This window comes from Gymnodraco acuticeps, unplaced genomic scaffold (assembly GCF_902827175.1).
Source record: "Gymnodraco acuticeps unplaced genomic scaffold, fGymAcu1.1, whole genome shotgun sequence".
Lineage (NCBI taxonomy): Eukaryota > Metazoa > Chordata > Actinopteri > Perciformes > Bathydraconidae > Gymnodraco > Gymnodraco acuticeps.
This window is the reverse complement of record NW_022989843.1, coordinates 3,390,398-3,404,012: the sequence shown is the minus strand read 5'-3', so window position 1 is coordinate 3,404,012 and position 13,615 is coordinate 3,390,398. Positions and strand designations below refer to the sequence as shown.

At 39.8% G+C, this 13,615-nt stretch overlaps 1 protein-coding gene across 7 annotated transcripts in view; it reads right to left on the bottom strand.

Moving 5' to 3' along the window:
- Window positions 1–13,615, bottom strand: part of slc23a2 (solute carrier family 23 member 2) — a 40,509-nt gene extending 26,894 nt beyond the window's left edge. For 4 of the 7 annotated variants that reach the window (XM_034237668.1, XM_034237675.1, XM_034237684.1 and 1 more), the window contains exon 1: window positions 13,294–13,615. The gene's annotated coding sequence lies outside the window, so the exon portion shown is untranslated. The remainder of the gene's footprint in view (window positions 1–13,293) is intronic. The other 3 variants (XM_034237660.1, XM_034237700.1, XM_034237711.1) reach the window with 1 other exon arrangement.

Genomic DNA, 13,615 nt, shown 5'->3' with positions numbered 1-13,615 from the left:
GAGAAGAAATCTTGGAAATATAATGGTTTAAAAGGATTAAAAACACAAACTTGCAAAGTAACAGCTGAAAGTGGGTAGTGGGGATCTTCAGTATTGTTATATTGAAAGGAGACCATTGTTGTCAAAACCTGTTATTTAAATGTACTGATTTAAAATGATTCCATCTGTCATGTCTGCCTGTAAGACAAAGGTGGATGTTTGACAAAAAGTCTGATGAGGCAGTAACAGAAGGAACGCTGGCAAATACAGTGGCAGGGGGCTGTACTTTGAAAACTGTACAGAAAGCGCCACTAGAGATGTTATTCTGACTAATGAGTTTTTATTATAGTACATGAAAATGAGTCGTCTTCTCTAGATCACACGTACAATTAAACTCGACCTATGCTGCTGCCTTTTTTTTAAAAATTTGGGACAATGTAAAGCCCCAGTATTCCTGCTTTCCCTGGTTCTTAGCAGTTTAACAGCAGGTGGACTACATGCTGTGAGGTACAAACACATTCTTTAGTTTAAGAAACCAAAGCTACGGGGAAGACAGTTACATCTAGATCAGTGGAATAGAGATTCAGCCTTTAAATGCATTTCCATCCCCCTCAAAAACACCCACACAGCATGCTGTCAGTAGCGTGTGAATAGCGGTTAAAGGTTAGATTAAAACACTAAAGTTTCCTTTTTTCTTAGACAGAAACAAATAAGATAAGATGGACCTTTAAATGCATGTAATGTAAGGTTTCTTATATCCACCACCCAGCCTCAGGCCTTTTTCCATCAACTCCAGCGGGGATATTTAAGAGTAAAAAGGCATCCATTACTGCTTTAAGTTGATGAAATCTTTTAAGCCTACCTGAGCCAACCCAGACTCCTGATGTTGCTCCCAGTGGGAAACCAGTTTCATGGGCTCATACAGTAACTGTGGAGACGGATGACCTTCCTTCAGCACCACAATTGCATAATGATGTGGAGGATTTACTAAGTGTGAGGTTAGCTAAGAGCAGTTTAAAAAACACTCTTGTGGTTTAGCAGTTCAGATATGTTTAACAGACTGTGGTACTACAGATGTAAAGCTGCATTTTTTACAGGCTTTAGCGCGGCTCGCCATGGCTCGGTTCACCTTTCCTCGGTTCGGCTCACTTTAAGCTGTGTTTCCATTACAGTTAGTAACGAGGGTAGTAACTATAGTAACGACACAGTGTCAAACCACTTCCATGGTTTCCTACTGGAACCACTCCGGCTGTTGTGGTCCTTGACGGCTCTATAATCACTCTTCAGTTTTTGTAGTTTTTCTCTACACTGCTGGAAAGTCCTTGTGAAGACGTGTGCGGCCAACAGTGTAGAGACCTCCTGATAAACGTTCTCGTTTCACCGTCGAGCTCCCGCTGTATTTTTCATCTGCAACGAGATGGAGGAACGTCTGTACCTCGTCCAATGACCACGGCGTGCTTTCTTTGCTGCCATTTCTTTATGGATTTGTTGAAATTAAAAATACTTTGTTGAAAATAGAAATACTTGCTGACGGTAGCTCGTCTGTTTTAAAAAAAAAAAAAATGGTGCTTATGCGACGCTTGGGGACTGTCTCGCGCAATAATTGTGACGATTCTCTGACAAATCAGCGGTCGGCAGTGTTGTACGTCACTAGCTAAGCATATTTTCAGCTCGCTTGGAACCTCGACTGAAGTGGTTCTAAAAAAGTACCAGTCAGCCGGTACTATCCCTAGTGGAAAAGCGAAAAAGAGCAAGCCGAGCCGCGCTAAAACCCTGTAGTGTAAATGCGGCTTAAGATACTTCACGTGTGTAGTAGAGATCTGCCAATTCAGATCATGCTGATTTTCTCATACAAGACACTGCAGGGGTTGCAATTAACAATTATTTTCATTACTCATTATTTTGATGAATATGATAAGGTTCTTGTGACGAGTAGTGGCATAACAGATAATATAACAAACAAACCCATAAGGCTGAGAGAGATAAGGAGATATGTGCAACCCTGGGAGAGGCTCCTCACATGCAGACCTGATACCAGAAGTCAATGGTAAAGGCCCAGAACCAGACTTGGTCGCACTCAAAGTTCACATTGATCCACATGTACAGTCAGAATACACTGAAGGTGACCAGCAAGGACTAAATGCAGGCTATTATAATGTTTACACTCTTAACTGTTGTGACCATCACACAGACGAATGCCCTGCAGTTCATTCATTTGCTGAGTGTACAAGGACAAACAATTCATGTGAGCTAAATGTGAAAATGTTCTGCCTTTCTATTACGTTCCCTTCTGAGCAAGGGGAATCAAAGGGAAGCAACAAAACCAGAATGGGATTGGTAAAAGTTATTTTAATGCACAACAGGTGAACAAAATGGCAGGCAAGCAGCCTGAAACAAACAAATTGCCACAAACACCGGTTTAAATAACAAACAATAGAGGCCACAAGGGCGCAAGTTTAAATGGGCAACCAAACTAAGGGAGGACTCTAAAAAGTGAGTCTAAACGCATGCAGGGAAACTAAATACTCACACACTAAATAAAGAAGGAAACAAAACCTCACTGTAAAAGTGGTACAACTGGAAGGCTGTAAGAAAACACAGCTAGGACAACCGTCAAACAATACTAAACTAATCTAAGCACATCTAATCAAACTAATCTAATCACAACAATACTGCTAATCACAATAACACGGTCCACACAAGTTAACCCCCAGAACGAAGAGCAAATAGCGAGGCGTCTGTTCACTCAACAGAGCCTCCAGAGTGGTGATAGTCTGCAGCCTTTGTACTCCTCCCCAGCAGGTGTGCGCCGGCTGTGCGCTGCGATTGGATGACGTCAATCCAATCACCATCTTCAGAGGCGGACCAGAGGATGGGCAGCCAATGACGTCAGGGCTACTGCGCAGCTTATTTACATATTACACGCACAGCTGAAAACACTCAGGCAGATTAATGAGCAGACAGAAGTAGCAAGTAACACTTTCTCTGTTTTATAAATATTTAAATGTTTTGTCTTTGGGTTGTAGATAATGATTAGACAAAATGGGGAAGTAGTCATTGGCATTTGCCACAATTTACTTACATTTTTTAGACTAACAAAACAACTACTTTGTGTTGATGTAGAAATGAACCAGTTGGTAAATCAATCCATGATAAATGCTCTTTAGTCTGTTTCTACATGTCAATCCATCATCTGTCATGCAGCTGATTAAATGTTTATTATTACACAAACAATGTGGGTCATTGCTCAGCTGCAGTACTTTCAAATCCAAACTGATTCCCTGAAAGGAAATACTTAAATCATTTAACTGACTAAAAGTGAGTCACAAAATCTGGGTTGTGGCAATGTGGCTGTTTAGATTTGTTTTAAATAGAGAAAGATGGACGTCATTTCTAGATCCTGGCATTTATTCAACTACACTGATAATAAGCCAAAAAAGGTCGAGAGGCCAGATCCCTCATTAAACACTATTCACAAACAACGTAAATATGTTTATATGACCGTTGAACATTATTATCTTCATCTTAATTCAACTGCTTGAAATTCATTACATTGATCTATTTCATCTTTCTAGCAGTATATTTATTTTATTTGGATTTTACCAAATCGATTTCCCTTTATTGAGCTGCTCTGTTTTGTTTGTATTAAAAGCAAAAAGATGAGCATATTTCAGGACAACTCAAATACTAGCATCTGCACCAAATATTGATTACTAGTGATCTCCAATAAATCAATAAGTGACCCCACTGGTCTCTTTCTACAAAACGCCCTCCCTCACATTCAGTAAATCTTTAAAATACAAAGAAAGATCTATTGAATGTGCATGTATTTACTAACTCATTAAACAAGGGCAGATGTGGCCCAGCAAAACTAGGCACCCATGTTTTTGTTTTTTTTAAACAGTGCACTGCACATAGACAGTTATTTAATGCAACTATAGCAGCAGCTACACTGACAAAACGGACATTCCTGTGTTTGGGGGCAGACTAAGGGCTATTGTGAATCTGTCATGGGTCACATCCTCAACAGAGAACGGATATCCCTGAAAACATGACCTAAAGTAACAGCTAGCAAACATCTCTGCCACCGAGGAGAAACATATTGTCCTCTGCATTATTATGTTTAAGTGATTGATGTAACCCAACTGTTTATTAATGCAGATTATGTTTAATGCTTCCAATGTTAAAACTAATGTGGTAAATATTACTTAGGGTGTGTGCATGAGCGGGAGAAAGTGAGAGAACATTTAATGGGGATTCTACTGTTGATGTTACTCAAGGTGGGGAAACATAGGCACAATCACCCCCTCGACGTGACGGAGTGAACTCCGTCTGTAGCCACACTCGCAGCTGAATGAAGTTCCCTCCATTAAGGGTTAAGGGTATAAATGCAGCGGCAAGCTTTGGGACAAACTCCCCTCTCTCCAGCAGAAACAGGAAATGCCGTAACTGTATGTAACAACGGTTTCAAATCAGCATCTCTTTGACAAAAAATGTAAATTAATAACTCAAATAAAACTCCAAACATCTTTCATTGTGTTACTTTTTTGTAAAACTCTTTTAGGTTTTAAACCTGATGTTTATAAGCTTCTTAGTTTTTGCAACAGTCTGTAAATATACACAACTTTATAAAATGCACACATTTACCTTTTTCTAGACTAAACACATGTACGATCCTAAGTTAAAAACATATGAGGTGATCATGAGGTTGTTAACATCGCAACTTATCAGTGGATGTTTGCTGGAACTACTTGTAAACAGCGTGTTTCCTGACGGACACACACAGCATTGACTCCGGTCAGGTAGAGACCGGTCTCAAGTCAGCACCGCTGCAGACTCGCTGTTTGAGGGCTTGATAGCCCACTCCCCCACCACACCGCTCCACCCTCGTTGGTTTGGAACAGCACTTAATATGGCGGACCCTCCGCGCGAACGGAGGGGGAGTGTGTAGTAGGGCTGAACGATTAATCGATTTTAAATCGAAATCGCGATTTTAAATGATGCGATTATCAAATGAAGCGATTATCAAATCGCAAAGCCTGCAATTTTTTTCAACATTCTTTTTTTACATTTCTTTATCCTTTTTTTTTCTTGTGTGTCAGCCATCCACACCAATCAGAAGTGATGTGCTCCACATGTACCAGCCATTGTTAACCAATCAGAAGTAGCCCATGATAGGTGATAGACAGATTGATCCAATCACCTGCCAAGTATTTTTGAAAGTGCCTGCCCTTTCCAAATGGCTTCCAATGGAGCTTTCCTAGATGGTTTGGTGAAACAAACCATCCGAGTCAGGTCAGTAATGCTCCATCACATGTTTCTATTACAGGGTGAATCTTAAACTGAAGCTTGACTTTAAAGCAACCCAACGGAAGTTTCATGTAAGTTTAGTTCTTTCACTCGTAGCTCGGGCCGCGCGGGTGCTAGAGACGGAAGCACGTTGATGCGACCTTCCTAGCCGCATTTTACAATAAACTTTCGTTGGGTCGCTTAAAAACAAATATCGCAATTCGAAATCGCAATATTTATCAGTAAAATCGCAATTAGATTTTTTCCCAAAATCGTGCAGCCCTAGTGTGTAGGGGGTGATTTGGGATTGGGCCATAGTGTGCTTTGGCCATTTAATGTCCTTTTAAGTTAATGTCTTCCATCACAGCACAAATTGACAATTACAAAAGGCTCAGTGTGTAGACGCCAACAGTGGAAGTCTCTTTATTCTGCAGCAAAATTCCTATACCAATATCTGCAAAGATAATATACCGATGTGCAAAGGAAAAAAAGGAAATATTATTTCAGGGCAGACCATGTCAAAAAATAACCAATAACCAAACACACCTTTACCCGAAACAGTGGGAAGAACCAGCATGACCACGTACTACAGTGTAATCTTAGTCACATGCTGGCAGCAGCAGAAAGAGCCAAGAATCCAGTACGGTGATCCAGTTCACCTCACTGTGCCTGTTCCTTGGCCGACATCCTGTGAGGTGATCCTCTGTATCCATTTAGCCTACTGAGAGTCAGAGAGAGCTACTCTGAACGGCTGCAAAGCTTGTTTTTAAATATATTGACACACTTGCTAGCACATTTTTTGTACACGTCATTTCAACAAGAACCCTTAAATTGGCTTTGCTGTACAAGCTAAACTCAACTGCTGATTAACTTCTTCCTTTGTGATAGTGCACCTTTCCAGTAAAAGTAGAATTACGCATTCATCAGCCTGTTTACAGATTGATTTACAGTAAAGGCAGCGACTCAAGACCCACAGCTCAGTAGCTTTACCTTCATGATGCCCAGTTAAGAAAGTGGCACTGATGAACCCATGCACCCTGTACATTATGTGTTTGCTGATATAGAAAATAAAAGGCTGCAGAACCATTACTTACAAGGAAATTAGGACAAGGGAAAGATGAGTGGCACACCTTAAACCCCAATGCAAACAGTATTTAATTTAACTATTTCAATAACAAGAACAATACAAAATATAAAATTAAGTTAAATGTATTGGTGAAATACATCTTTGAAAATGTAGTGTTTTGTTGTAGCTTCTTTAAAAATGATATGTCACTTCTATCAAAAATCTGACAATTGCTTCATTGTTTTTTCAGGCAAGAATGATCAACCTTCATAGGTTATAGCTTTCCAACTGTTGCGATTTGCTGCAACATCATAAAACAGATTTATTTTTGTAAAAGACACTGCCACTGGGTCTATGTAGTTATAATGCCATTTTCATCAATTATCAATAAATATCGGATTACCAGTGGAAAATAGTGAGGTGCAACCCTAAACACTGCCAGATACAAATATGATTTTCAACAAATGTACTGGTACACTACCATCTCTTAATACATAGTCTTCATCTGTTAGTTATTTCCGTCTAATATCCGTCTTTTGGTTTGGGGAACCAACAAACCATATAATTTCAAGCCATTTTCTTCTTCCTCTTGAGCAACCTTAGGACTCCAACCGACTCATCCAACCCACACGCTACTGAACCTGTAGTTAGGACTCCTAAAGAAGATGCACGCTAGGGCTGAACGATATACCGTGTCATGGCGATAACCGCGGTATGCGCATGCGCGGTATTCACACCGCAGGGACGTGCGGTTTTATTCATATTTTTTTTAAATGCTAACGCACTTTAGCACAGAATTCAAAATAAAGATACCCTTATTACTTATCGAAACTGCACATACAATATATCCGATTAAAACTGAGACTCCACAGATTATTTAAGTATAGTATCTAAGCGATCCGATCTCGCAACAGGGGAAGCAAACACAGACATCACAACACGTACCTTTTACGGACCTTTTACGGGAGATTACATTACATTACATTGCATTTAGCTGACGCTTTTATCCAAAGCGACTTACAATAAGTGCGTTCGACCAACAAAATACAACCTTGAAGAAAACAGAATCATATAAGTACATCAGGTTTCATAGAGCCAAACATTTCAAGTGCTACTCAACTGGCTTTAGATAAGCCAGTCCTTTATTAGTATAAAAGTGCTTCGTTAATAGTTCTATCGCTCGAAGTGGAGTCGAAAGAGATGAGTTTTCAGTTTGCGCCGGAGATCGTCTCACCGTAGCTGTCAATCTGATCAAAAGACGTGTTCAATGGCATTAAAACGAGAAAGAAAAAATGCGGCTGAATCGGTTGATCCATAGGTTGATAATGTATCTGTGGCTTTGAAGCAATTGTTTATAATCCATAATTCCATTTTTATGTAAAAATCGGAGCACAACAGTTAGCTGCTAATGGTAGCCACCAGAGTGTATACAGCTTCCGGTTTTGGCTACGCGTCACTCTCACTCCTTATTTGGTAATGTGTGTGTTAGACTGCCGCATAGCCAAGACCGGAAGCAGCAGCTGCAGCTCATCAAATGGTGGCTACCATTAGCAGCTAACTTTTGCTCTGCGATATTTACATACAAATGGAATTATGGATTATAAATTAAATCATTTTTTTTATACAGAGACGTTAAAAACCTATGGATCAACCGATTCAGCCGCGTTTTTTCTTTCTCGTTTTAATGCCATTGAACACGTCTTTTGATCAGATTGACAGCTACGGTGAGACATCTCCCCTAGAAGCTACGTAAAGGTACGTGTTGTGATGTCTGTGTTTGCTTCCCCTGTCCGAGTTCAGATCACTCAGTGATGATACTATATACCTAAATAATCTGTGGAACCTCAGCTTTAATCGGATATCTTGTAAGTGCAGCTACGATAAGTAATAATAAGGGTACTTTTATCTTGAGTTCTGTGCCAAAGTGCGTTAGCATTTTTCGCTCAGGGGTAATTTAGATGCTTCTTATGAGACTTGTGTTTTGTTTTGGTAAAAATGGTTTGTATCGTCAGTTAGCTGAGATTATTTCCGTTAATCTGGTATAACACATTAATAGGTTCTTAAATATTACGATCCCCTGAGACACTGTCGTGAAAAAAAAAAGTAAAGTACCCGCCGGGACTTTGGGGTTTAACAGGTTAAAAAAACCGCAATATATACCGCAGGGGTGTGGGGGGGGGGGGGGGGGAAAATCGCGATGTTAGTTTTTTTCAATACCGTGCAGCCCTAATGCACGCTAGCACTTTCAAACAATAAAAGAGTATCAAAGCACCTGCTCCAAACAGCTGGTGACGTTGCTTTCTGTTTTGGATGTTCAACCATCACACTGGCTTACATAAAACAATCACTACAGGTCTGAATGTACCTAATAGCTGGTAAAATAACTAGTGGTCACACATGGCTTATATCCACATTTGGCTGTAATGTCAACTTGTGTTCAAACCCTTACAACCATCAGCTGATCAGTCTGGCACCACCTAGAGTTATCAGCTGTGACTACAAGGCTTTTCATATGATCATATGTATTGTTCTACATGACAACTGCACCTCTGAGGTCCGCCCGGTCAAAATCCTATATTTATCATACTACATCGGACACAGTGACGAGTCAATTACCAGGCATCATTTATTTGAATGCTTGTTTTGGAATTGTACTGTATTGTTAGCTACTTAAAAGTCCTTGTCTGCACACTCAACTAATAAAACGTATTATTGTTCTTTGATTAGGTCCAACTGTTATTCAGCGGGATAATAAAAAGTACTTTGTACTGAAACTGCTAAGCAACTCTTTGAGTCAGGAAAAGTGAAGTTATATTATTTTGTCTTAATATTGAGTTCGAATGAAATGCTCTTTCACAGTTGTTTAGATTTAAGGCTTAATGTTGTGCAGAATACTGGTATTACATATTGCTGGTTGACTTGGTTTACATCCAGAAATAACATTTATTCAAGCTGACAGTGTATTTAAAATAAAGCGGATAGGGATTGGCAGACACTTTGGTCTTGCTTCACAATAAAGATTACCAGTCATGAGTCCATTGTAAACAGCTGGCACAGGTGCAACAGAAACTATCTGCATTAGGGGTGCAATGGTAACCGTCACGGTTCGGATGTCAAGGTTTGGCACATGCAGTCACACGACGAATATGCCTTTTTTTTTTATGAGTGGGAAAAAAGTCTGTCACTCAGGGCAGTATCCATTACACTATATATAATCCAGGGGGCGGTACTGCGCCTAAAAGCTGTTTGCCAGCCGCCCTTAAACAACAAATGAAGAACAAGAAGAAAACACAACAAAACGAACAAAATACAAAAGGAAGAAAACTCAGTATGGCGATTTCAGATAACACACAGGAGCTAGAAGACCCACTTGCTTCTTTTAAATCAGCTGTGTGGGAACATTTCGGGTTCCCTGTGGGCTACAACAACGATGGAGTGCGAGTGGTGGATCGGACATGCTAAATCATATCAGCATCACCCAAATTTGCCAATCACCGGAGCCCGGCAAAAGACAACAGCAGTTCAACAGCTTATCCATGCTGTTTTTAAGAAGCCAATAAACATGAAAGCCGAGAGACCAAAATAAATAACGGAAGCTATTGGCATATATATTTGAACGGCTATGCGCCCTTGAAACACTTTATTATTTATTTTGTAATATTTTCAAGACATTCTTTTTAGTTTTACAGCTTATTGAACCTTTTTGTTTGACATCAGCCATTATAGATAATAATAATGGGCATCCGAGTGTGTGGTACTGTTTGTGGTTTGTTTTTAACAGTGTAATACAGTTAATTATTCAAAATGTTAGAGTTCCTTATTTTTAAACTGAAACTTGCACTACTGTTCAAAATTAAAAAATGAGTTATGCATTTGCACTTTTTTTTTGCTTTTTCTTGTTGTACCGAACCCGTACCGAACCGTTACCCCCAAACCAAGGTACGTACCGAACCGTGAATTCTGTGAACCGTTACACCCCTGCAAGAAAATAGATGTTTTGCCACAAATAACAATCAAAACCTTTCAACTGCATTGAAAAAGAAACCTACTAAATCTTGATCAAAGGTACAATTTGAAAATTAATCAATACGAGGCGACCATCTGTTGATAGGGTCAGGGCTCAACGCTAACTTTTAAAAGTGGTTGCCAGGCTGGCAACCAGGCATCACCCCCACCACAGATCCATTGGCCCTTCAGCATTGAAGTCTTGGATTGTGGTTATGTCATTGGCTAATACATTTCTAATGTTAAATAAATGAAAACCATTCACAGTTAAGAATTAGATATTAATGCTGCATTACCTTTAATATGTCTAACTATATTTAAAATGTGTTACCTTTTTATAGAAGTGATTATATTTGTATGCCAATATTTTCCTATGGTAAAGTCTCGTTTAGCACTTTTATTTTGGTAGTAATAAGATCGGGACTCTTATTTTGAAGGAACTTTTACCGGAAGTGAACGCACAACGAAGCAGAACATACAAATAATATTTCGCCTCCCAAGACTTTACACATTTCCTCTTTGCTTTTCGTTCGGGTTCATCTTGCGCTTTATCAGTTGAATCACTTTGAACATTCGTTTGAGATGTTGACGGGTTGGCCAAACTTTTTACCCCACAGTCAAACAACTTTGCTTCGCCATTTTTTGTAAAACAAACACACAGCGCACCGCGCACGCGAGTAAACGTGCATTGCTTTCTGGCTCCGTAATCACAACAATGCACGTGCAATTTAAGTATCAGGTTCCGACTGGTCACAACAATAATTAAATATCACTCTTAATACAACACATAATTAACATGTATCTATTTTGGGGTGCACATTTAGCTGTTTGCTGCCCTTATTTCTTTATGTTAAAAGCTGGTTGCCACTGATGGAAACCAAAGGCCAAGAAGTGGTTGACATTTTTTCTGAATGGTTGCCAATGGCAACCTGGCAACCGTCGAGCCCTGTAGGCCAAACCACTACAACCACTTCAAGCAGTCATCAACTCCAGGCCTTTTTCATACACTGAAGATATTTTCACATTTTCACATTGCTTTTATTGTCCCAGTAAAGATAACATTTATTTTGATTTATGAATTAAAAACTCACTTACAAGATTAGAAGGCTGTTAATTAATTAGTTTAACTGATAGAGTGAAAGATAACCGTTTGTGCAATGATGGTCATCACACCAGTATCAAAGTATGTCCCATTTTATAGCTGCCAGTGGGAGAATTGCTCAACTCTGAGACCAAAACTCAAGATAAATGTTAGTGTAAAAAAACAACATTGTAATGGCTCCATTAAGTTAGAAAAAAAAGGTAATTGTGGTCTCTAAAGCTAGATTAATAGTTTAAGAAATAATATTATAATGGCCTTATTCAGGCCTGTAGTTTTTAATGACTGGGATAAAAATAAGCATTGGTGTCACACTTAAGTATGTCGTTATAGAATATGTTTTAGTAGTTTATTGTCCATTTCAATATGTTTATTGTTCTCCAAGAAACCTTGGAAATGTTACAAAAGTACTGACAAGATATACAAAAGTTAAGGAGAAAACCTCACCATCCAGATAAGACAAAGGTTATTTAAAAGCCAAGCTAAAAAACAAAAGCTCTTAGCCGTTATAGAGAAGTTATTGTAAAACATAACTTCTTTAGATTTTACTTTATAGGAAAAGGAGTCAGGGCTGGTTACAGGTCTGTGTTGCAGGATTACAACATTCTCTGTTAACCGCTTTGGTTCTAACGCCTGGGGCAGCCAGTAAGCCAGCCCAGTATGACAAAATAGGTCAGAGGAGAGAGATTTATAGAGCAAGATCAAGTAGAAGATTATGAAATGAATTTCGGAGTGACTCGACATTTTCAAGTTTTCTTCAAGCCCCTGGCAGCAGTGTTCTTAATTACTTGGACTTCCGATGAGTTGATTGAAGCTGGACTGGAAAACAGCGTCGCCGTCTATATCCATCATCATGACATAATTACTTCTATACTTTGCATTTCAACTTACCCTTCCAATAATAATGTGTTTGCCTATGACACAGACACACGCACAGACACACGTTTCCAGGACGACCCCATTATCAGGAGCCAATAAATACTAATGGCCAAATAAGCACTGGCGTCCCAGTTTTCTTCTTCTGCTGGCTATGGTTGCCTTATGTACAATCTGCATTAGTTCATATATTTATCTTCAATTGTCCATAGTAATCATTGTCACTTCTTCACCCACCTGACATTTTCATTTTCTCGAATAATACATACTATACACAGTGACAGATATGTGTAGTAGTTCTGGTGGTTCGGCTTCTTTTGGTGCGAGTTATTTTACTCTTTATTCAGGTGTACAGTATTCAATTTACATTCTGTTGTTAGCTCATCTTATTTTACATGTATACAGGTTACTGCTTAAGCATTTACCTGCACATTGGTCACTATTGTAATGGCTATGTCTTATATATTAATGCTGCATTGAATCTGGTTAGATGTTCATTGCCATAACTACACTGTAGCTACTGTGCATATGACAATAAAACCTTTGAATTTGAAGTGATGCACGATTATTCTTCCTATATTAGGTCATAATACATATATACAGTCACAATAAAGCCCTCATGTCGAGTTGTAAACCCTGAGACGGTTGGGCTACGCACTACAAAAAGATAAGCAATGTTTTGTTTAGGTATTTTGAAACTACTATTTTCTTTTCCACATTTTGTCGTTTTAGATAGGGTAAAGGTGACGACTGAGGAGTAATGAGGCCTTGTGTTTCACGGTCACACTCCGACGTCAGCAGACAGACCGACACACGGTCACACAGCCCGTCGCTCCGGTAACGAACATCTCATCTCGTTACTCGTTATCTCCCGCCGGTTAGCATAGAGCCGGGGCTTCTACATGTGCGGCTTCCCAACACCTCCACATGTATGATATCAGTGTCTAATGGGATTAAATATGGCACGTTTTGCCCTCACCTGCCTGATGAAAGAGAAGCCGGAGCCCACTTCCCTTCTCGGCTAACGTTACGTCCGTCGGCTCGTCCCCGTGGTGTGTGTTGTTGCACGGTGAGGAGGCGGAGGCTGCAGCTAGCTTGTAGCCGAAGGATAACCAACGCTGGGCGGACTGCGGTGAACAGATCAGACCGTCTTCTAGCCCGGTTCTTCCGAGACGAGCTTCTTCTTATCCTACACCAACCGGTTCCTTAGATAGCTGCTGCTCACAGAGGGATTTTGCCTTTCATAAAGACACGGGGTTGACGTTCGTCCTCACGCATGCCCACATCCACTTGTGACGTAA